This window comes from Mobula birostris, chromosome 24 (genome assembly GCF_030028105.1).
Source record: "Mobula birostris isolate sMobBir1 chromosome 24, sMobBir1.hap1, whole genome shotgun sequence".
In the NCBI taxonomy this organism is placed as follows: domain Eukaryota; kingdom Metazoa; phylum Chordata; class Chondrichthyes; order Myliobatiformes; family Myliobatidae; genus Mobula; species Mobula birostris.
The window spans coordinates 38424938-38450809 of NC_092393.1; the positions used below are offsets into that span (position 1 = coordinate 38424938).

The window sequence follows — 25872 nt, forward strand, 5'->3', positions numbered from 1 at the left end:
GGATTGGTCTCCTTTCGGATTAACTGGGTCACGATATGAATGTTCCTGACTCAACCCTTCTTTATTTTCACGAGGCCGAGTGGCTAGTTCGACGCTCAACCCGGCACAGATGGAAAGCATGCTCGGGGGGTGGCCGACTTGGATTTGAACTCGGGAGCCTTCGCTCCGGAGTCCCGCGCTGATGCCATTGCGCAACCAGCCTGCCGATTCTTCATTTGACAATAAAGGAAAACAAATATGATTTCAAATTAAGGCTTTCTGAAAGAGTTATTACAGTTAATGGGGACATATCAGGACCAGTGCATTTTGGCCCAATTAAGCGTCTGCCCCAATTAGCCAAAGTTTCATGGAAATAATGAAAAAGGTATAAAAAAAAAGACAAACTACCATTTAACTGAGTAACAAACCATGTATTTAACTGAAATACAAAATAAATTAGAACACCATCAAAAGTGCAGAGAAAATTTACAATGATGTTGCTGGGTCTGGAGGATCTGATTTATAAGGAAAGATTGAATAAATTAGGACTATATTCCTTAGAACATAGAAAAATGACAGGATATTTGATAGAAGAATACAAAATTATCAGGGGTAAAGATGGGGTGAATGAGAGCAGGATTTTCCACTGAGGTTGGGTGGGACTACAACCAGAGGTCAAGGGTTAAGGGTGAAAGGTGAGAAGTTTAAGGGGAACTTGAGGGGAAACATCTTCACTCAGAGGGGTGTGAGAGAGTGGCATAAACTGCCAGCATAAGTGGCCCACGCAATCTCGATTTCAATGTTAAAGAGAAGTTTGGATAGGTACAAGGATAGTAGGGATATGGAGGGCCCTGGTCCTGGTGCAGGTAATTGGGAGTAGGCAGATTAAATGGTTTTGGCATGGACTAGATGGGCCAAAGTATATCTGTGCTATACTTTGCTATGACTCTATGACTACTACAGTATTCTAAAACTGTGTATTTGTTCCTAATAGCTATCGAGAGAGAAATTCATTCAGTGTACACTGATGTGTTCGTTTGATTGACTGTAAATGAACAAAATCAGTGCAGACACCCAGTACAGATAGTGGACTGTGTGGACTGCCTTCAAACAGTACTTTTGATGAGATTGCATCCTACAAATCTTAATATAAATGTTAACATATGATTTTTGTGACTCCATTAAAGTAACATCAATGGATATTATTCTGGTTGTTATATTCTAGTAAAAATCAGTTAGGTTTGTTACGGCAAAGCTTACCATTTACAAATCTATGTTATTTATTTCTGATTGGGTGAAAATTTCAGCCAGTTTAATCCCTCCATTCCCAACCATAGACAAGTAATTGCAGTACTAATTGACCTACAATTCCCTGGTTTCCCTCACTTCGGTGAGGGTTACATCTTCAATTTTCCAACCTGAAGGATCAATTCCTGAATCCATTTTACTTATTTGGGGATACAGCATGGAACAGGCCCTTGCAGTCCAACGAGCCACGTTGCCCAGCAACCCACAATTTAACCCCAGCCTAATCACAGGACGTTTTACAATGACCAAGTAACCTACTAACCCCAACGCCTTTGGACTGTGGGAGGAAATTGGAGCACCAAAAGGAAACTCATGTGCTCGGGGAAGAATGTACAAACTTTCTCAAAGGACGTTGGAATTGAATTCGAAACCCCGATGCCATGAACTGTAATAGCATTGTGCTAACTACTATGCTACCATGGTGCCCCAATTGAGAAACCACTGAAAAGAACATAATTAAATCATTTTTCTATTTACCATTACTATACTATTTTTCTCTGAAACATTGAGATGTAAATGATCTAATCTTGGGGTTGAGTGTCATTTTTAAATTAGTTTGCTAATGTTAATTTTAGTTAGTCCTTGACTGTGAGTTCTAACATAATATGATACAGTATTGCTTTGTGGTAAACTATCTGAGTGGAATATACCTCTGCTATCTTTTTTTACTGTGTAAAACAGATTTCTACCAATTAAGAGTTACTATTCTGTTCTGTGGATAATCAGCACAAAGTCTAATTATTCCTTATTTCCTGACTCTTTGGGCATGTAACCAGAGTCCTTTGGTGAAGGATTGCATTACCACAAGGACACAGCACACAGCTATCATTTTACAAAAGCTTTCTACTGAAATCAGATCTCTCTCAACTCTGATGGGAGTTTTGTAAGTTTGCATGTTTGGTTAGGTATTTTCAAAGTGAATAATTAAAGTGCTCGTATTGTACTCTGAATAATATTGCAGTCACAGAAAAGCAATATGATTGTTGCATACAGTTAAGTTTCTTCCTGTTAAGGCCAACTGTCATTTCACCTTGATCTTGTTTACCTGCATTCCTTCCCAATCCAGCAATAGCCTGACTTGAAAATTCTGTTTGTTTACAAATTCCTCTATGGTCTTCAGAATAAAGAATAAGACAGTAAGTTTAGAAAGAGATAAGAATTTGATTTCAACAACATGGGGACAAAATTAAAAAGAAGGCTGGTGAATACAGGACTGAAGGTGTTATATTTGAAAGCTTGCAGAAAACAAAATGAGGCAGATGATCTTGTAGCACAGTTGGACATTGGCAAGTATGATATTATGGACATCACGGAGTGTGGCTGAAAAAAGATCACAGCTGGGAGCTTAATATCCAAGGATACAAAACATATGGAAAGTACATGCAGATGGGCCAAGGGGGTAGTGAAGCACCTTCAATTACTCCAAAAGACTGAGGTTTGGTAAAATACTGAAAGGCTTTTATTCGCTGTACAATACGACCTCCACAGTGAGTGTCTGCCCCCAGACTGAGGGGGAGGGGCAAGGCGAACACCTTTATACAGGACTCTGTGGGAGGAGCCACAGGGGCAGTCAGCAGAGGGGTGTGTCCAGACAGGTAACCGAGTTACAACATATATACATGGTTTACCACAGGTAGGGTGGCTTTGTTGCTAAAAAATGAAATCAAATCATTAGAAGTGACATAGAAACAGAAGATGTAGAATCATTGTGGATAGAGTTAAAACACCACAAGTGTAAAAAGGCCCTGATGGGAATGAGGAACGTTTGTCCGCTCTTGGACTGTATTCCTTGGAGTGTAGAAGAATGAGGGGAGACCTCATAGAAACATTTCGAATGTTAAAAGGCATGGACAGAGTGGATGTGGCAAAGTTGTTTCCCATGATGGGGGAGTCTAGTACGAGAGGGCATGACTTCAGGATTGAAGGGCGCCCTTTCAGAACAGAAATGCGAAGAAATTTTTTTAGTCAGAGGGTGGTGAATCTATGGAATTTGTTGCCACGGGCAGCAGTGGAGGCCAAGTCATTGGGCGTATTTAAGGCAGAGATTGATAGGTATCTGAGTAGCCAGGGCATCAAAGGTTATGGTGAGAAGGCGGGGCAGTGGGACTAAATAGGATAAAATGGATCAGCTCATGATAAAATGGTGGAGCAGACTCGATGGGCCGAATGGCCTACTTCTGCTCCCTTGTCTTATGGTCTTATGGTCTTATGGATATATATGCCTCCAAACAGTAGCCAGGATATAGGCCGTATCTCGGGTAATGATGAGTCTGAGTACAGAGAGGGAATTAAGAACCTGGTGACATGGTGCGAAGACAATAACCTATCCCTCAACGTCAGCAAGGCGAAGGAATTGGGTGTTGACTTCAGAAGGAGTAGCGGACCGCACGACCCAATTTACATCAGTGGTGCGCAAGTGGAACAGGTCAAAAGCTTTGAGTTCCTCGGGGTCAATATCACAAGTGACCTGACTTGGTCCAACCAAGCAGAGTTCACTGCCAAGAAGGTCCACCAGCGCCTTTACTTTTTGAGAAAACTAAAGAAATTTGGCCTGTCCCCTAAAACCCTCACTAATTTTTATAGATGCACTGTAGAAAGCATTCTTGTAGGGTGCATCACAACCTGCTATGGAAGTTGTCCTGTCCAAGATCGAAAGAAGCTGCAGAAGATTGTGAACACAGCGCAGTACATCACACAAACCAATCTTCCGTCCGTGGACTCACTTTACACTGCAAGCTGTCGGAGCAGTGCTGCCAGGATAATCAAGGACATGACCCACCCAGCCAACAGACTTTTTGTTCCTCTTTGCTCCGGGAGAAGGTTCAGGAGCTTGAAGACTCGTACGGTCAGATCTGGGAACAGCTTCTTTCCAACTGTGATAAGACTGCTGAATGGATCCTGACCCAGATCTGGGCCATACCCTCCAAATATCCGGACCTGTCTCTCGGTTTTTTTGCACTACCTTACTTCCCATTTTTCTATTTTCTATTTATGATTTATAATTTAAGTTTTTAATATTTACTAATTTTAACTATTTTTAATATCTTTAATATTTAATATTTGTAATCCAGGGAGTATGAAGCGCAGACTCACATATCACTGTGTTGATTGTACATTCTAGTACCAATTGTTTGGCGACAATAAAGTATAAAGTATGTGGGGAACAAATTAAACGTGAGATAGAAAAGGCATGCAAAAAGGGCAATGTTATGTTCATCATGGGGGACTTCAAATGCAGATAGATTGAGAAGATCAGGTTGGTGCTGGATCCCAAGAAAAAGAATTTGTAGAATGCCTAAAAGGTGACTTTTTTAGAGCAGCTTGTCGTTGAGCCCACGAGGGAAAAGGCAATTCTGGATTCGGTGCTGTGTAATGAACAAGACTTGACGAGGGAACTTAAGGTAAAGGAACCTTTAGGAAGCAGTGATCATAATATGATAGAATTCACCCTGCAGTTTAAGAAGGAGAAGTTAGAATCAGATACATCAGTATTACTGTGGAGTAAAGGGAGCTACAGAGGCATGAGAGGGGAGCTGGCTAAAGTTGATTGGAAGGGTACACTAGCAGGGATGATGGTAAAGCAGCAATGGTTGTAGTTTCTGGAAGTAATTTGAAAGACCCAGTATTGGTTCATCCCAAAGAAGAAGCAGCATCCTAAAGGGAGGATGAGGTTGATTAGAGAAGTCAAAGACAGCATAAAAGCAAAACAGAGCACATATGGTGTAGCAAAAAAAATGCTAAGTAGCTTTTATAAACCAACAAAAGGCAACCAAAATGGCAATAAGGATAGAAAAGGTAAAATATGAAGGTAAGCTAGCCAACAATATAAAAGAGGATACCAGAAGTTTTTTTCCAGATACAGTATATAAATTGGAAAAGAGTAATGTCAAATCAAAGTAAATTTATTATCAGTGTACATATATGTCACCATACAGTGGATTACAATTAATTGGGACACATCAGGACCAGTAGATTTTGGCCCAATTAAGCAGCTGCCCAATTAGCCACAGTTTCATGGAAATAGTTAAAAAAGGTATAAAAAAAGATACACCGAGTAACAAGTTATGTATTTAGATGAAACACAGAATGAATTAGAACACAATCAATACCACAGAAGTCTATACAACTCCGTATTACTGTTCACTCGTCCTTTAAGATGCCTTTCAATGGCTGTACTCTAACCAAGCTCATTGTCATTTGTTCTAATGAGGCTCGGTATAGCTTTATTTTGATACTGTCACTATATTGCACCTCAGGGCAATTTATTCCATTAATAGTGCTGAGTATTAGTAATTCTTATTGTTAGTAATACTTTGTATCTGCAGTAATTTAATAGATTAGAGCACTTTTTAAGTTACCTTATTTAGAACTAATCTGCTATAAAATTTCTGTGCAATGGTGGTCTCATAATACCATTTGCAAAAGAGCTTCACTAATTGTTTTTGCCAATATTTGCACAGGATTAACAAATTTGCTATACTGACTTGGAGTTTTCTCTTGCCAATGTTTTCTTTGGCACAGTGCTGAAGATCTAAATAATACAGAAGTTGTAAGTAGTACAGAAGACGAAGAACTTCAACAGTACTTTACTGACTGTATGGAATAAAGTCCCACAGAATTGGTTATATCTACATCAGAACAGGAATGCAAGCTTTAAAAATTTAGCTACTACTTTTGGATATAAAGGCAATGAAAGGCACATTTTGAAAGCTTTAAAATGTGATTCTGTCTCATTTTTCCAAAAATTATACCCCAGTAGATGCAAAAAATATATGAATACTTAAAGTGAATTTCAGTAAGTTTAACATTATTTGATAAAAATAGATAATGAATAAATACAGTGGTTAAAAATCTTCTTTGTGATAAACAGAGAGATAGAGATTTCTTTCTGCTATAAAGCTGGGCCAAATTACATGACTACATCTCTGCCATAGGATTCACAGTTCAAAGTTATCAGTGCGATTGGGACCATTGATGTTTGTGAACAAAAACACTTGGAACAAGTAAAAATAAAATAAAAATTTTGTTAAGCTAATAAAATATTAAATGTTGTTTCATATTAAAAATAATAAAACATAGCTACCATAAAAATCAAATAAAAGCATGGAAAATAATTCAACTAAACAGTAAGTAATGAAAATGTTTTAAAAAAGGTCAAGTAGCATCTGTGGAAAGAGAAACAGACTTAATGTTTTAAGTCAAAAGACTTTGTCAAATGTAAAAGAGAGGAAATCATTTAGTTTTAAGGTACAGAGATGATGGAGGAATGGAATATCCTGATATCATGTGACCGAAGGGATAAATGAGGACCCAAAATAATCCCACCAATTGAAATAGTGATTCACCTTCTCTACATTGGAAAAACCAGATGCAGAATGAGCAACCACCTTGTAAGGCCCGCACATCCCGTATGCATGGGCAATCTTGAGTTTCCTGTTGTTTGCCACTTACACTTCTCTATCCTACTCTGACGTATCTGTCTGCAGCCTTCCGCAGTTCTATAACAATTAGGAACAGCACCTCGTCTTCTCTCTGTGCACGTTACAGAGATATAGACTCAGTATTATATTTACAATTTTAGGGAACACACTCCTTCTGTCTGTATCAGCAAGTTATCCATTTGTGATATTGGCTCAGTTTCCTCATCCCTGCTAGCAGAGACTGAACTGGATACATACTGCAGATCTACTGTAAATATTGAACAATTTCACATTCCTTTGTCTGTATTCATACTCTCCAACTGCCCTATTTCATAGTTTGTGTTCATTTTTTTTCTCACACACTTCCCATTAATATTGTATGACCCCACAGCAACGCTGACCTCACCCTATCAAAGATCTTCCCTTTGTCTTATCCATCTCTCCCCCAACTACTCTGCAAATTAAAAATAACTTGTTTTCTCTTTCTTAGTCCTGCTGAAAGGTCTTTGAAATGAAACATTAACTCTGTTTCTCTTTCCACAGTTGATGCCAGAACTGCTGAATGATTCCAGCATTTTCTGTAATAATAACAAAAGTACTTAACTTTCTATGAGTTCCTTAAATTCATTTGAATGAGAATTCTTGTATTTGTGCCAGACTCAATCCACTGCAAAGTCAAAAGGCAGTTGTCTCAACTTGACAATTGTGGAACCTGTGAAAGTCTGTGCTGTCCCCTTGGACTCCATGACGAGTCTCCTGGAGCATCATGGGGGCAGCTAGACGGACATTGTCATCACTGGTGCACCTATTTCCAGAGCTAAAAACCTGAACTTCTGGCAGACATCTGGGTCAGTTGTGGTATAGGTGCTGGATTATGGCCAGGAAACCTGCTCCATCTTTCAAATAAAATTTAAGAAAACAATACTTGTGAAAATTCTTTTCATCTAAGTCAGGGAAAGAAAAACTTCTCAAAATATCAGAAATACTGAGGCATTTGTATTGGAATCATAGATTGTGCCAAGAATGGAAGGTTTTTGCCCTCGTCTCCAATAAAGACAAAATATAAATGAAAAATCTTTTCCAAACACACCTGATTAACTATTTGCTTTAATAATGCACAGAATGAAAAAAAATATACATGGTAACAACATCCACCTGCATTTTGCATATTGTTGGCCACAATATGTGAATGGAGCAACAATATAAACAGTTATCAAATAGCTAACAGTTTGAATTAGTGCTTGAGATTAAAAAATGTGATAGCACAAGGGAAATGAAAAAAGGTGAAGATCAGGTGAATATCAAATTATGAAAGGGAACCATGATGTCTTCTATTGGGATTTAAATAGTAAATTCTAGAAAGGGGAAAGGAAGAGAAGAAGTTAAATATCTGGTGGAGGTTAGTTCTTGCTGATAATAAATAGGTAATGGTAATGCCACTCAATATCAAAGAAAAGTGATTAGACTCTCTCTTATCGGAAATTGTAATTAGCCACATCTCAAGCCAAGTCTCAGTGACCTCAAGGTCTTGCTCATAAAGGTAAAGACCATTGAAGCTTCTACTTAAGGAAATAGGATACTCAGTTTTATTGAGATTTGTCAGGCATCAGAAGAAAACTTGAGCATCTTGGTAATTGTCTCCATTACGTTGCCAGGAGTACCATGCCATTCCTTGTAGATCTACTCTGAAGCATTCCCATGAAGAGCCAAGGATTTAGAAATAACTCAATTTCCATCATTTAGCCAATTGTGATAACCAAAATACTCTGAGCATTGCTGACTGTGGCTGCGTGTTGTTCTCTCCGCATCAGCGGAAGTCATTGAAACTATGGAAACAGATTATGACGTGCAGATGTTACTCAATGTGTACATTTGGCATAATGACAACTTTTTTTTTACTTCTAGCTGAGGCATGAAACAACTTTTGACCCACAGCTAACAGTGCTTTCAACTGAGTTACAAATGGGTGGTGTACCATTTATTGAAGTAGCAATGCTTCAAGACTGATATGAGGTAAGAGATAAATAATTAGAAATCATGATGGCAATGGGTTGTTATAATAGCATTGGCATTCTGGTTTCTCACATAGCAGGTAACTTTTGGAAATTTGGGAAATGATGTTAACCACACGAAAGGTTATAAGCTCTATTTTCTAAATCTTGCAACTAGTTAAGCATTGTTGTACTCTTCCAAACCTTGATGTTGAAAGAAACATCAAAAAAATGTTCATTCTCTTAACAATGAAAAGGGTGTGTACATAGGGCTTGTCAGATGAGTACAGAACAAGGTTTGACAGGTTTTTGAATAATCAAATTGCCAAACAACCTCTTCTTTTTCGAAGGTAAGTTGATGTACTGTGGAGGCAGCCAGAGACAGCCAGAGATCTATACAGACACCTTCAAGACAACATGGGCTAGAAATGAATAGACATACCCAAAATGGTAAGTAATTTAATCAATTAAGTAATTGTTTTTTTTTAAAGGTTATATCAATATCTTGAATCACATTTGAAAAAAAAGACAAAAAAGCGGGAGGAGCACCAGAGATGGGCAGGCAAGAAGATGAGAGAGAGAGAGAAAAAAGGGGGTGGGGAATGGTGAGAGGGGTGGTCTATTACCGGAAGTCGATCCCCATCTCCTTTCCCTCTCTCACCTTATCTACTTACCCTTTTCTTTCTTCCAGAGCCTTCTGTCCTCTTCTATCAGATTTCCACTTCTCCAGCCCTGTATCTCTTTCACCAATCAAATTCTCAGCTGTTTAATTTTCCCCTCCCCCTGCCCGTTTCACCTATCACCTTGTGTTTCTCCCACCTTTTAACTCTACTCATCTTGTTTTTCTCCAGTCCTGGTGAAGGGTCTCGGCCTGAAATGTTAACTGTACTCTTTTCCATAGATGCTGCCTGGCCTGCTGAGTTCCTCCAGCATTTTGCGTGTGTTGCTTAGACTTCTAGCATCTGCAGATTTTCTCTTGTTTATGTCAGGCTGCAGTTTATTAGCTACAGCTCAGCATTTAATACAATTATTCCTACAGGTCTGATCAAAAAGCTCCAAAACCTGGACCTTTTGCACCTCCCTCTGCAACTGGATCCTTGACTTCCTCACCGGAAGACCACAGTCTGTGCAGATTGGAAATAACATCTCCACCGCGTTGATAATCAACACCGGCACACCTCAAGGACGTATGCTTGGCCCACTGCTCTACCTTCCCTACACCCATGAATCTGTGGCCAGGCACAGTGCAATGCCATTTATAAATTTGATGATACTACAACTATTGTTGACAGAATTTTAGACAGTAACGAGAAGGCATATGAGATGTATCAGCTAGTGGAGTGGTGGTGCAGCAACAACCTTGCACTCAGTGTCAGTTAAGACCAAAGAACTGATTGTGGACCTCAGAAAAGGTAAGATGAGGGACCACACACCAGCCTTCAGAGAGAGGTCAGAAGTGAAAAGAGTGAGCAATTTCAAGTTTCCGGGTGTCAGTATCACTGAGGATCTATTCTGAGCCTGACATAGCGATGCAGTTACAAAGAAGGCATGACAGTGCCTATGTCTCCAAAAACACTTGCAAATTTCTACAGATGTACCATGGAGAGCATTCTAACCGGTAGCCTCCCTGTCTGGCATGGGAGAGGGTGCACTACACAGGATTGAAATAAGCTGTAGAAAGTTCTAAACTCAGTCAGCTCCATCATGGCTCTAGCCTCTCCAGCATCCAGGACATCTCGAAGGTGCGATGCCTCAGAAAAGGTGGTATCCCTCACCAAAGACCTCCAGCACCCTGGACATGTTCTCTTCTCATCGCTACCAGCAGGAAGAAGATACAGAAGCCTGAAGGCACACACTCAATGATTCAGGAACAGCTTCTTCCCCTCTGCCATCCGATTTCTGATGAACATCGAACCCACGTACACTACCTCACTACTAGATTTTATTATGATTATGTATTGCAATGTACTGCTGCCACAGAACAATTTTCATGACATATGCCCCGTGGAATTTAACTTGATTCTGATTAATTGACATAATATTACCTTAATGAGATGAGGCAAAACTAACTGATTAACTCTACTAGAATGCAAAGTTGTGGCTTCAGTTGATTTATATCCACAGAAGGGACTTCTGCAAAAACTAAAGGTAATGTGCTGAAACATTTCAGGAAATGACCTATAAATGCTACCATATCTATTATTGTGTAATAACCCCAATTTTATTAATCAGCTTGATGTAAAGGAACCCTTAGGAGGCAGTCATCATAATACAATTGAATTCATACTGCAACTCGAGAGGGAAGGGCATAAGTCACATGAATCAGTATCGCAATGGAATAAAGAGAAGTATGGAGGCTTGAGAGAGGAGCTTGCCCAGGTGGATTGGAGGTGGATATTGGTGGGGATGATGGTAGAACAGAGGTGGCTGAAGTTTCTGGGAATAGTTCACAAGGTGCAGGATAGCTATGTTCCACAGAAGAAGTTGTTCTTAGATGGCAGGGCTAGGCAACTGTGGCTGGCAAGGTCAGTATAAAAGCCAAATTTCACAACATATGCCCCGTGGGATGTAAATCCAACAAAAGGTAACTAAAAAAGCTATAAGAAGGGAAAAGATGAAATATGAGGGCAAACCCGCCAAAAATACAAAGCAGGATACCAAAAGTTTTTATAAAGAGTAAAAGGGAGGTGAGAGTTGATATTGGACCACTGGAAAATGAAGTTGGTGAGGTAGTAAAGGGGGATAAAGAAATAGCAGATGAACTTAATGGGTACTTTGCAACCGTCTTCACTGTGGAAGACACTAGCAGTAGGCCAGATGTTCGTGAATGTCAGGGAGCAGGAGTGAATGTCGTTGCTATTACAGAGGAAAAAGTACTAGACAAACTCGAAGGTGTTAAGGTGGATAAGTCACCTGGGCCAGATGGACTACATGCCAGAGCCTTGAGACAGGTTGCGGAAGAGATAACAGATGCAGTGGTCATGATCTTTCAAGAATGACTTAATTCTTTTTTTAACCTTGCAGTTTCTTAACTCTATACACAAGGATTCTACATCTTCTGATCCCATGTCATCTCCTTCTTGGGATTTGATTTCATTTCTTACCAGCACAGAACCACCACACCCTTTCTGCCACCTACTTGTCCTTTCGATACAACGTGTATGCTTGGATGTTAAGCTCCCAGTTACGGTCTTCTTTCAGCCATGACTCTGTGATGCCTATAATATTATACCTGCCAATCTCTAATTGCCTACAAGATCATCTACCTTATTCCGTATACTGTGTAGATTCAAATATTACACCTTCAGTCCTGTATTCAACACCCTTTTGACTTCAGTTTTGCTGACAGTACTCTGGTGTCAACCCCTACAGCCCCCACTGCTCCCCTCCCTTTTCTCCCCGTTGGAATTCAACGGTGAAAAGTGAAATCACTGCTGTTCCCCAGATTTATTTTGAAGTACTGTATGTTCCTGCTAAATGAGTGCCAGAATAGATGGAAGGAAAACAAATTTGTTCATTTCACTGCAGAGGCAAGGCTGCAAAATTGAATGTATATTTACATTTTTAACTAATTGAGCATTGATAAATATTTGCAATTTTACTTGTTTAATTCATGCAATAATTTTAATTTGATTTGTTTAAAGTTTTTAAACACTCAGGGATATTTATAGTCCCTGACATAATTTTTTAAGCTGTGGTAGCATTCTAATTTGTTCTGTATTTCATTTAAATACATAATTGGTTACTCAATTAATCATAGTTTGTCTTTTTTTATACCATTTTATAGGGTTGAGGGCCTGTTCTGGCCCACCATCTGGTGGTACGAGGCAGTATCAAAATGTTTGGGCCATGAAGTTGAGACAGGTAGGTTTGGAAGAAAATAGATTCTTATATTTAGCGCATTTGCACTGACAAGCTGAATGTACATGGAGAACTTGCAGCTTGTGGAAATATGGGGAGCAAAACGATTGTTTTGATCAATGTTCTTTTGTTTGCCAAATCAATAAACAAGTTTAAAGGAGATAGACTGTAATGTTCCTCCCATTCACTGTAATACATTCATAAAGCAACATTATAAAACAAATTCATGAAACAAAATAGATCCATAAAACAAGTTTACCAAGAACATCAGTGTGATTCACATAAGCAGTTCCTTCTCTCATACTACAACTATGATGACAAATCTTGGAATAACAGCTCCCATGACAACACAACATGCTTCAGTCGGCACTAAAGTTAAGCAACTGTGACAAGACAACCTTTCAAGATGGCTGATAGTGGAATGATACATATGAAATAAGTTAAAATGTTTGAGTTCAATTGAGTAATGAAGATCCCCAAATGACGTAATCCAGATTTCATTGAACTCACAGCACAGAACTGGGCCATATTATTCAAGACATTTGCAGTTTTGGAAAAGAGCCCCAGTGCTTTACAAGATGTGATATATTCATATGTGGTTTCCAGATCTCTCAGCTTTCCTAGTTAGACATCTATGCCAGTGCCAAACTGAGTCCCTCTCAACGAGTTCCAGATCTGATAAAAAAAAATCGCTATTTGCACAGCGGTATCAGGGTGGCTTATATTTGCAAAAAGAATTGCTAAAATGTGGCCTGTAGAGTTTGGAATAGGTCATATTGCAGTTGCTGAAAGGTTGCTGTGTTTTTAAACATGGAAGAGGTGTCACCCCCTTAAAGGCACACTCCCCATGGCAGCCAGTTAATAGCATCATGCAGTATGCCTCTCTAGGTGCAGAGACAGGCTACAAGGAAAGGAGGAGGGAATGCCATGAGTCGATAAAGAGAAACAGATATTCTTAGACATACTTTCAGGGAGCCTTTCAGGGCATCTGTTAGTCTCATTAGTCATTGTTAGAAGGTTTCCAGGGTGCAGGCCTGGGCAAGGTTTGATGGAAGACTGGCAGTTGCCCATGCAGCAAGTCTCCCCTTTCCACGCCACCGATGTTGTCCAAGGGGAGGGCAAGGGCCGATACAATTTGTCACCAGTGTCGTCTCAGGAGTTGCCAGGACGAGGTTGAAGGCAACGTTGGACTGCCTTAGGGACTCCAGCTCCGGATTTGTCTTCAGGGTTTACTCCCGAAGCCTTTCCCATGAGTGGGTATGGCCGCAAGGCAGCGGAGATTTGAAATCAGAGTTTTCCCTCTCTTAGATGGACTGCCTTCCCAGGCTGACAAGCTCCATCTACCCGAAGCACTGGTTTTAAGGTGCCAGGACCCGCCTTCGCCCCTTCTCCTGTCAGTAGAAACAGTTCCGCTGGGTTTAGAGGCTAAGCCACATGAGAAGGCCAGGGGTTGGATGTACCAGGAAGCAAAAAAATCTACTGTCTACCATCAGAAATCTAGTGACTTGACCATGCAAAGTGAGCTGTACACTGTCAAAAATACTCCCATGTACAGACAGACTTTGCCTGATATACATACCCCATTGTTTGCACATAAATGGTAAATCACAAAAACTTGTTTCACACAATCTGCCCTCCCCTGGATCAGCAGCCACCCTCATACCACCATTGATATTTCACTTCCTCCACCTCCCAAACAGAGGTCAAGCTCCAAAGACAGGATAATGTAAAGGACACTCAGCATGACCTTATTTATTTTGGCCGAAACAGAGGAATGTAGGGTGGACAAGATCTCATCGCCCTTTTCAGGAGCAGTGAAATGACTCTTGACTCACAATTGTCACATCTGTCCATCGTGAGCAAATTCCAAAATAGGGAGAGGAGATGGAACAACAAAAGGGAAGGTATGTGAAAGGGTGGAAATGAGGAATAACACCATATTCCTTAAGTTCTCTTGTTCTGACGAGGGTGAAATCCCATTGAGAGTTCATTACTTGTTCTCCGTTGGCATGTTTTAGTAATATAATGGCTTAAAATGAACCTTACTAGGATTTCATGAGGGGTTTCTCATTGCCAAATGAACATGGACATTTCCTTTAAATTCTAGCTCCTTAGTACATCTGGTTACCTATGGGAATGCCATAAGAACCCCAGTAATAGGGTAGTTAGTCCCTTGTGCCTGCTTTGTTTTCCAATGAAATCATGGCTGATCCAGTCTTGGTCCCAACACTTTTCCTCTTGCTCACTATAGTTACTTGCAGTTCAAATGTCTGTGTTGGTCTCTTCATTGAATATATCTATTGACTCTGTCCATAGCTCTCTCTGGTAAAAAATTCCAGATACAAAACCACCATGTGAGAAGAATTTCCTCCACACCTCTGTCATAAATGAATGACCCCCTATTTCTGGAAAAAAAAAGTCCTTATATGAAAAATCAGCTCTCATTTTCCTCTATTCTAATGAATACAGGTCAAACTTGCTCATTTTTTTTTCTTTATACATCAACTCCTTCTCCCCAGGAATTGAAGTCAGTAACCTGCTCTGCACTGTGTCCAATGCAAGTATAACAATAGGGAGACCAAAATGATACATGGTTCTCCAGATATATTATCAGTGTCTAGCAAAGTTGGATAAAAACTTCTCCATTGAATACTCTATACTCCTTGCAACAAAGACCAATGTTTCACTACCTGCATAGTAATCTTTGTGCTTCATGCCTTTGTATCATAATATATTGTGCCGTCTTGCCCAATTTCAATAATATTTTGTATTTTCAATCTTCCTTCCAAAGCATGCAACTTCACATTTCATTTGCCAATTTTACCCAATTCACTTCTCTTAACTATAATCTCTTTGTACGGTCGTGTCCTTCTCAGAACTCACTAACTCACTTTTCATTATCATCAGCAAATTTGTCTGCTAGAAACTTCATCCCATCATCAAAGACAGATAATCTTTAACAGATTGTTAACAGCTGAAGCCACAGCATCGACCTCCTCAGTTGAAAGTAGGTAGAAGCAATTGTAAAGGGCAAATGCTTTCTGCTAATGGAAAAAGTCCTGGTTATTAATCATGCTCCTAATAGCACAAGTGAAATGAGTGGCTGCCTGAACTCTTGGGAGACCAACAATAATAGGAAGTCCCAGAGCTCAAGATGACATTTTCACAATTGAAACCATAAAAAAAATTACACAGTAGCTATTTTATTAGGAGTCTCCTATACCTAATAAAGTAGCTATTCATGGTCTTTTGCTGCTGTCTCCCATCCACTTCATAGATGCTCTTCTGCACACCACTGTTGTAACACATAACTATTTGGTTACTGTCATCCTCCCATCAGCTTACACCAGTCTGGCTATTCTCCTCTGATCTCTCTCATTAACAAAGTGCTTTTGCCCAAGGAACTGCTGCTGACTGGATATATTTTTTTGTTTTTCATGCCACAGTCTGTAAACTCTATAGCAGATTCCCAACCTTATTTATGCCAATAACATTAAGCAAGGGGTTTGTGGACCCCAGGCTGGGAACCCCTGCTAGGGCTAGTTATGCCACTCTCAGGAAAACCCCAGGAGCTCAGCAGATTCTGAGATACTCAAGCCATCCTGTCTTGCACAACAATCATTCCACAGTCAAAGTCTCTAAGATCACATTTCCTCCCCATTCTTGTGTTTTGTTTGAACAACAACTGAACCTAAATGCCAGACATATAAAACATGAATTGCATCTGGAAGCACCAACCCCAATTTTGTGATTGGCTTGATCTTACATGGAAATCATCACCGGTGGTGTCTTCTCCAGATAAGATCAATATTAGATTGCATAGTGGTTTAAAAAAATCTCCACTCAATCTAGATTCAAGACTTTATTTTCAGTGAAATATGGTTTAAATATTCTTCCTATAAAATCATGGTACCTCACACTTACCCACATTTAAATTCATTTGCCAGTTGCACACCTATCTTGAATGATTGAATTTTTTGGCATTTTGGTGGAATCCTCTGTCTCAACCACACTTCAAAACTTACCAGAGTATGCTTAGATTATTGCTTACCGTTTATGGGTTCAGTCTAATATTTATCCTGTGGATGAACAGCTGGCACAAAGCTTTTAAGTCCAGCAGCTCATCTGTTAGTCAATGGGTCATCATGTAATACTACCAGTTTTAATAGCTTGGAGTAATCACTGGGCCATGTCTGCTTCACTTGGAGGAGGAGTTTGAGAATCACCAAGTTGGAACAGCAATGGTTAAGATCGTGGTTGTGAATTCACTGCACAAATCAATTGAAAGTAGCTCTCAAAACAGACTGCAATGGTAGCTAATGTGCAAAATGAAAATATAAATGCTTCTGCAGCTGAAAGTACTCTTCTAAAGCTGGAACTTGGTAATTTTTTGAGAGAGACCAATTTATGACATTGTCCTCAGACAATCTGGTACTTTTCTTTCTGATTGTAGACAACAAAATAAATGTAAATTATTTTAAACCAGGAACCATTTAAGAATAAACAACAATATTATTCTTGCTGCTTGGAGAAAATTACATGTGTCAGAATTCATTGCCAGAAAATGGGCTTTTCATTTCAGCGATGAATGCTTTAGATGCTTTTCTTTATTCATTGTTCAGTATGTTTTCCATTAAGAAAACCGTTTTCTTAGAAGTGGGAATGTAATGAATGCTTGTCAGTGTTGACAACTTTGGCACAAGGCCAAATTTCTTGGTAGCATGAAAAATGAAGTTGCTCCATTTTATAACACTCATTCAACCTTAAAGGTTGACAAAGAAAATCACAGGGAATTTGTATCTGGTTTATTATAGCTGCATTGCACAAAAGCAGAATTGTATCCAAAATGACAAAGATTTAAAATGTATTTTGAAAAATGGATTAACTATATGTCAATACAGTTTAATAACTGTCCAACAGAGGGGAATGGCACCCATTGCTAACTTTCAAGAAAATAATCCAGTAACATCTGAGACAAGACTTTAGCTTATTTTGATTCCTATTACTATTTGGTGTCCTCTCAAAGGAATTTCCACTATTCAGAAACTACAATACTACACTGCCAACTGGGAAGATATCCAAATTAAGAACTTATCAGACATTGCATTCCAGGAAGAAATACATATAATTTTAAATTTAATTTTAAAAAAAGCAAACACAATATTCAATTAAAAACTGGAAAAATACATATGATTAATCTAGGATGTGAAATTTCAGCAATAAGCTTTTGAAAAAAATATTAGCTGAAAGTAGTTTATAGCCAACATTGGAGCCAATATGCTTATTAGTTTTGTGGTTACCCGATTTATGTCTGAAAAGCTGAATTTGTGAAGGTTATTTCAGATTTTAAATGGGAACATCTACTGTCACATCTCATATTAGGGGACCAGAACAAACAATGCCCAGAAAACACCTTAAGAACATTTGATGACCAGCAAAAACACATCCACAGCATTTTGACAGATGCAGATGAAGTACCATTTTTGACATTGGTCAAAGCTGTAGCAACAAATAAGAAGTTGGTGGAACACAGCGAGTCAGGCAGCATCTATGGAGGGAAATGGGCAGTAGATGTTTCAGGTCAAGACCTTTCATCTGGATATGGAGGAATCCAGATAAAGGCCTCATTCTGAAATGGTGACTGCCCATCTCCTTTCACAGATGCAGCCTGACCCGCTGAGTTCATCCAATACCTTGTTCATTGATACAGACTCTAGTACCTGCAATCTCTTGGGCCTACATTGATCAAAGCTGTCTAATTTTCATAGCTTTACAATGAAAAAAAAAATAAAAAATTGAGATCTTCAAATATTGAAATCAATACTTCAAACATAAATAACAAAAACATTATAGTTCAACTCATTTTTACCTTTCATTCTAGCAGCTGTAAAGTCTGCATTCAAATGAATGGGATCATGGGTTATGTGCCTGGTCTAACCAGGCACAGAATCTGACAGCAGGCTCCCCAGAGTAAATACTGGAAAATTCCAGCATGTTCCTGTCTCTCTGCACCACAGTACAGTGACAGATTCATCAGCATAAATCTGTCAGTAAGTTTTTCGGTATTTGGATATGTATGAACCAAAGCGCAAAGGTTGCCGGAATACCTGCAGGTAAGTGTCAGTATTTTCCTGTGCTGTTACCTTCCTGTACCTTCAAGTTCCAGGTCAATACTTCATTGCATTACATATACTGTATATAAAATTCAAGATTTCCACATTATGATAAAGCTTAGTACACAAAGAAGAAAATATCAAGACCCATTGCAACAAAGCAAATTTTCAAGTAGATCATATAAAGTGGATAAAAAGGTTGTAAAATCAATTTCTTTGAAGCTCGCTTCAAACAAGGAAAGCAACTTTGACATTATGACACTGAACCGTATACGTACAAAATCCGGAAGCCCTGAAATTGCCTAACATTTTGCAGCATGATGATATAAATGCCAATAATTTTACTGACATTATAGCTGCAAACTTCAATACTACTGACAATATTTTTATACCTTCTCCTGATGAAACATATGAGATTAATATCATTGAATTCTACGCGAATTCTTCATTTATTCAATTTTATAACTGGAAATTCTTATTCGACATTATTTCTCAGAATATGAATTTAATGAAATTTATGCTTAATTATCAATTCAGCTTGCGCTTTCTAATTTTTAATTCATTGTGTAGTTTATCCTTTCACATGCCTTTCAAAATTCAGATCTGTCTCCAATATTGGTAGTCATAATTTCTATTTGGTCTTCATCCTCAGATGTTTTCTTTTTAAAAACTGGTATGTTTAAATCTCATTGGAGAATCAACTGCCTAATGGTCAGATTATTAATATCCTAAGTTATTTGTATTCACTCATTTGAATTTCTTCCAGCATCTACTCCAGGATAAAAAATAATTGATTTCACAGATTCATTTTAAAATGAGTTCAAGAAGTAAACAGCATATCCGTTTGAGGTCACAAAACATTTTTTTGAAGGTGTACATTACTCAGGAACTGTAGTGGATCTTTCAGCTGATAAGAAAAGCTGCTAGGTTGAATGTAACAACTCTCATAAATAGTGATCCTCTTATGTATAATGAACATAGAATTAGTGAATACGCATGGAAATTGATTTATACACTCCATGGTTACTTTATTCGGTGCCTCCTGTAGCTAATACATTGGCCTCCGTGTGTATATTTGTGGTCTTCTGCTGCTGTAGCCCATGCAAGGTTCGCCGTATTGTGCATTCAGAGATGCTTTTCTGCATACCACTGTTGTGACACGTGGTTATTTGAGTTATTGTCACCTTCCTGTCAGATTGAACCAATCTGGCCATTCTCCTCTGGCCTCTCTCATTGACAAGTCATTTTTGCCCGAAGAACTGCTTGCTGATTGGATGTTTCTTACTTTTGCACCATTTTCTGTAAACTCTAGAGACTGCTATGCATGAACATTCCAGGAGATCGGCAGTTTCTGAGATACTCAGACCACCCTGTCTGGCACTAACAATTGTTCCACAAAGTCACTTAGATCACATTCCTTCCTCATTTTGATGTCTGGTCTGAACAACAACTGAAAATCCTGATCATGTCTGTATGCTTTTATGCATTGAGTTGCTGCAACATAATTGGTTGATTAGATCAGCGGTCCCCAACCACCGGGCCGCGGACCGGTACCAGGCCGCGAGGAAACAATATGAGAGTCAGCTGCACCTTTCCTCATTCCCTGTTGCGCCCTCTGTTGAGCTTGAGCACACACGAGGTCATTACCCACGCGTCATCCATGTCAGCGCGGGAAGGAGATCAACTCCTTGAGCTTGCAGATGATGGCGGACTGAAAAGTACGTTTGACATAAAATCTCTGCCGGCATTCTGGATCAAAGTCAAGGCTAAATATCCTGAGATAGCCACGAAAGTACTGAAAACATTGCTTCCATTTCCAACATATCTCTGCAATGAATGCAACGAAAACTAAACTGCGGAGTAGACTGGATATAAGGAACGCCTTTCGAGTATCGCTGTCTCCCATCACCCCTCAATAGGACCGTCTTGTTGCAGGAAAACAAGCCCAGGGCTCCCATTGATTCAGCGATAATGGTGTGTTGCAATTTTATATGTTCATACGGGGAAAATATGTGCTGTGTGTTTAATATCCAAACGTTACTTAAAATGTTATGATGCTATTGACTTACTTATATAACCATATAACAATTACAGCACGGAAACAGGCCATCTCTGCCCTTCTAGTCCATGCCGAATGCTACTCTCATCTAGTCCCACCGATCTGCACTCAGCCCATAACCCTGCATTCCTTTCCTGTTCATATACCTATCCAATTTTTTTTTAAATGATAATATCGAACCTGCCTATACCACTTCTACTGGAAGTTCGTTCAACACTTACTTCAAGCTCCCCGGATAATTGACTTATTACTATATTCATGCGAGGAAAATATGCGCTGTGTGTTTAATATTAAATTGGTCAGATAAACCCTTTTAGAAACGAAATTGAGTGTATTAGCGAATTATCATCTATATTCCGGTCGTGATTAACACTCCCCCCAGCCTCGGAACAGAATTGCCAAAAACAATTTGTAGAAAGAAATGTCGGCACGTACATGCATGTGCACTGGTGCCTGCACAAGGCTTCATGGTCATTGTAGTCTTTCTCGGGGTAAACACAACATATTTGACTGCTACTCTTGTCCGTTGGCAACCCTAACCCCCCGCCCCCCGGGTCGGCCGGTCCGCAAGAATATTGCCAATATTAAACCAGTTCGCAGTGCAAAAAAGGTTGGGGACCCCTGGATTAGATATTTGCAATAAGATATCTAGGTGTACCTAATAATGTGGCCATTGAGTGTAATTTAGCTCTTGTGAAGTCTATGGCAATAACCTGAAAGGGATAAATAACATCTCCCCCCTGAATAGGACAGTAACCCCATGGTAATGTGCCCCAAGGTCAAGTAGCTGGTGAAACTCACCATCAAAGCATATACAAACCCCATTTCCAGAAAAGTTGGGATATTTTCCAAAATGCAATAAAAACAAAAATCTGTGATATGTTAATTCACGTGAACCTTTATCTAACTGAAAAAAGTACAAAGAAAAGATTTTCAATAGTTTTACTGACCAACTTAATTGTATTTTGTAAATATACACAAATTCAGAATTTGATGGCTGCAACACACTCAACAAAAGTTGGGACAGAGTTAACATAAGATTGAAAAGTGCACAGAATATTCAAGTAACACCGGTTTGGAAGACTCCACATTAAGCAGGCTAATTGGTAGCAGGTGAGGTATCATGACTGAGTATAAAAGTAGCGTCCATCAAAGGCTCAGTCTTTGCAAGCAAGGATGGGTCGTGGCTCACCCCTTTGTGCCAAAATTCGTGACAGAATTGTTAGTCAGTTCAAAAGAAACATTTCTCAATGCAAGATTGCAGAGAATTTAGGTCAGAGAATTTACATCTACAGTAAATAATATTGTGAAAAGATTCAGAGAATTCAGAGACATCTCAGTGCATAAAGGGCAAGGTCGGAAACCACTGTTGAATGTGCGTGATCTTCGAACTCTCAGGCGGCACTGCCTAAGAAACCACCATGCTACTGTGACAATTATAGCCACCTGGGCTCGGGAGTACTTCGGAAAACCATTATCACTCAACACAGTCTGTCGCTGCATCCAGAAATGCAACTTGAAACTGTATTACGCAAGGAGGAAGCCATACATCAACTCTATGCAGAAACGCCGGCGAGTTCTCTGGGCCCGAGCTCATCTCAGATGGGCCGAAAGACTGTGGAACCGTGTGCTGTGGTCAGATGAGTCCACATTTCAGCTAGTTTTCGGAAAAAACGGGCGTCGAGTTCTCCGTGCCAAAGATGAAAACGACCATCCAGATTGTTACCAGTGAAAGGTGCAAAAGCCAGCATCTGTGATGGTATGGGGGTGCATCAGTGCCCATGGCATGGGTGAGTTGCAAGTATGTGAAGGTACCATTGACTCTGAGGCGTATATTAGGATTTTAGAGAGATATATGTTGCCATCAAGGTGACGTCTCTTCCCGGGACGTCCATGCTTATTTCAGCAGGACAATGCCAGACCACATTCTGCATGGGCTACAGCAGCGTGGCTTTGTAGACACAGAGTGCGTGTGCTTGACTGGCCTGCTGCCAGTCCAGATCTATCTCCTATTGAAAATGTATGGCGCATCATGAAGAGGAGAATCAGACAACGGAGACCACGGACTGTTGAGCAGCTGAAGTCTTATATCAAGCAAGAATGGACAAAATTTCCAATTGCAAATCTACTACAATTAGTAGCCTCAGTTCCAAAATGATTAAAAAGTATTATTAAAAGGAAAGGTGATGTAACATAATGGTAAACGTGCCTCTGTCCCAACTTTTGTTGAGTGTGTTGCAGCCATCAAATTCTAAATTTGTGTATGTTTACAAAATACAATTAAGTTGGTCAGTAAAACTATTGAAAATCTTTTCTTTGTATCTTTGTCAGTTAAGTAAAGGTTCACGTGAATTAAGACATCACAGATTTTTGTTTTTATTGCATTTTGGAAAATATCCCAACTTTTCTGGAAATGGGGTTTGTAGTTTGTTAAGGGTGATTACTCGGAGGTAGTGTCAATAGTGTCTCATAGCTCCGTAAAATCAGAAGGAAAATAGAACAAATCAACCATGCATTTAATAACAAAAAAATTGAGGGCCATCTTGGTAGTTTGCTTTGCCATTCTGCTCTTCAATCAATGACTTCAAACTAATTAAATTTCTGAATACTTTTGGGATGATTTAACTCAACCTAGAACTAAATTACAGCTTCATTATCACTCCAAGATATTCAGTGATCTATTTTAATAGGGCTATTGGGATAAAGATTGAACCCAGTTGACAAGTGGGAACTTGCAATTAAAATCCAGAATAAATTAATTAAATGTATATTAAGCTGCACTCATTTCTCACCTACCATCTACACTGTATAGTTGAGAGATTACTGTCTCCACTGAATAATTCTTTTTCAGCATTTTACATAATTAATTAAGAGGTACTTGAATGCAAACATATCTACTTATTTATCCCTGGTCATTAGCCATAAACACATTATATATTCTCACCCTCTGGGTGATAATGTAGAAGTAATTGAAAATATTGCACCACACCTTAAAGGTTCAAAAGAATAAAAATGCCTGGACTTTCAATCCGTAAACTGGTTTGTCTGAATTCCAGCCTTAAAGGTACTTAACTTAATTCACCCTTGATGAAAAAAAAATGATAAAATGCATCAGTCCTGCTGAAGGACAGGATCTATTTGTCCATCTTCATTCTTTAAATATTTTTATCTTACATTTATCAATGGTGAGTTCGTTAACAAAGGGGACTAGGTTATTTTCCAGACTTTTTAAATGGAAATACAAATACTACATGTAATTTCATTTACATATGTGAACACATCAATAGCTGAATCTTAAACTACTTATGGGGCTGAGATTTGATAATTGTTCCTAGTTGCAACACACAATCTGAAAAATGGGTAGACAAAGCAAAATACATCTGATTAGATTCAGATGTTTACTTTGTACTGAAACTGAAAATCATGGTAATTTTCACTGTAAGAGATTTTGATAGGTCAAGTGTTATATGTGTGGTTAAAATCTTAATTAATATGTATCATAAATATTGTATCCTAGAAATGGACAGAAATGCATGTCAAAGTGGCACTGCGTGGCAATGGCAGAGTACAATTCAAATTCCTATGCTGTTCTCCGGATGCTAGGAAGTGTTGAACGCAGCTGGTGATCATTCACATTTCACTTCAGTTGTGTGTTGCATTAAAACACGTATTGCATGATGGAATTTCTAAACCAAGATTTTTTTTTGCTTTATACAAACTGATGTGAAAGGATGCTATATATTTGTAATAAAAGTGTAAACATCAAAAGCAGTAGATGAATTCTAATAAAGCTGGATTCATATTTCACAAATTAGACTCGACTCAAGGAATACCAATGTTAGCTTTTCCTCTGTATCATAAGAGTAGATTTTTTTTCCAGTTAGAAGTCCTTAATGAAAGATTGTCATATGTACAACATGATCTATTACTTTTGTCTATTCACTTTCAGTATACATAATTTAACATACAGGTTCATTAGAAGCCTTTGGAAAGTCTGCTTTTTTTTATTTTTCTCCTTGAATTTTTGCCCCCGTCTTTCATTTTAAATATATCCATTACTTTTTGAGATATAAAAAGCCCCTTTAGGTGCAACATCTAAGCAGACATCCCACCTCTCCCGGAAGTTCTGGGAGTCTCCCGCATATTAATAGTGGCTCCCTGATGCCCGCAAATTATATACAATGTCCCGGAAATCAATTTCCGGGAGCGAGAGAGAGAGAGAGCAAGTGAGAGTGTGAGAGTGACCACGAGAGAGAGAGCGAGAGAGAGAGACAGACCGGGAGAGGGGGAGAGGGAGTGAGGGAGGGAGAGAGAGAGAGAGGGAGAGAGAAAGAGAGAGAGAGAGAGAGAGCGAGCACGCGCGCGCCATGGGAAAGAGTTCCAAAAAAAGAAAATATAAAAAATACGTCACCCCAGACTACACTAAAGTGTACCCCTGCCTAATAGGGGTCAAAAATAATGACAGTGTTGCTCGCTGCACAGTTTGCAACTGTGACTGTTCTATTATCCATGGTGGGTTAAGACTGTAAGAGACATGTTGGTGTCATTCGTTCATTAGCATAGCTAACGTTGTTTAATCCAACTGGCTAGCTGCTACGGAGCTACTCTATTGCAGACATCCCACCTCTCCTGGAAGTCTCCCACAAATTGATGATGCTACCTCCCTGAAATGAGTTTTTGCAGGGTGGGATGTCTGTATTCTGCATAAGTGAATGTTGAGCACTCAATAGCTATTTAAATTCCAATGTTGAACAGAATCAGGAATGGGAACACTGATCAATGTAATAATCCTGCCCTGGGGCACTTTGTTACATTACACTGTTGCCAACATTGATGAGGTGAGATAACCAACCCAATGCAGAGTGGAGCTCAAACCTGTGGCTTTTCTAGTTTAACTCACTGTTGTCAATTGAGTACAAGAGTCACTGCAAATGCTGAGTAAGGTGTCTTTAACGGTGGTGGTGCTTCAAGTTAGCTTCAGGGAATATGTTTTTGTATCTTTCATATCATAGAGCCATATCCCCAGCAATTTTTTTTTCATTCTACACAGGCAGTAAGTATCTTGTACTTGTTGAGAAGATTAAAAACTGCGGCTCCTGCATCCTGATATCTCTCACGTCCTACAATTCCTTCCGAAAAGG

General features: G+C 39.2%; 2 protein-coding genes across 4 annotated transcripts in view; both read right to left on the reverse strand.

The window, feature by feature from the left end:
• The window catches only part of rpl38 (ribosomal protein L38), a 259773-nt gene that overhangs the window by 84461 nt on the left and 149440 nt on the right, over positions 1–25872 (reverse strand). The gene's annotated exons all lie outside the window — the stretch shown is intronic.
• LOC140187285 (protein sidekick-2-like) overlaps positions 1–25872 on the reverse strand; it is a 971472-nt gene that overhangs the window by 5176 nt on the left and 940424 nt on the right. The window lies entirely within an intron of this gene.